The sequence below is a fragment of the Myotis davidii genome, unplaced genomic scaffold (assembly GCF_000327345.1).
Source record: "Myotis davidii unplaced genomic scaffold, ASM32734v1 scaffold3314, whole genome shotgun sequence".
Taxonomy (NCBI): Eukaryota; Metazoa; Chordata; class Mammalia; order Chiroptera; family Vespertilionidae; genus Myotis; species Myotis davidii.
Window position 1 is genome coordinate 1 of NW_006285827.1, and position 366 is coordinate 366.

Genomic DNA, 366 nt, shown 5'->3' on the forward strand with positions numbered 1-366 from the left:
ATGTCAAGGAGCTTCTTTTTCATGTTTACTTCTATAAGTTTTACAGTGTCAGGTGTTATCTTAAACACTTTACACCAGCTACCAAATTTACAAAATCACTTTACACCATTTAGAGTTCATTTTTGTGAGTGGTGTAAGATAGGGGCCCAATTCATTTTTCTGCATGTAGTAGTCCAGTTTTCCAACACCATTTATTGAAGAGATAATCCTTTCTCCATTGACTGTTCTTGGCTCCAATGTCTAATATTAATTGACCACTTATGCAAAAGTTTAATTCTTGGCTCTCTGTGCTGTTTCATTGGTCTAGGTGTCTATTTTTATACCAGTACCATAATGTTTTAATTACTATAATTTTGTAGTATAGTT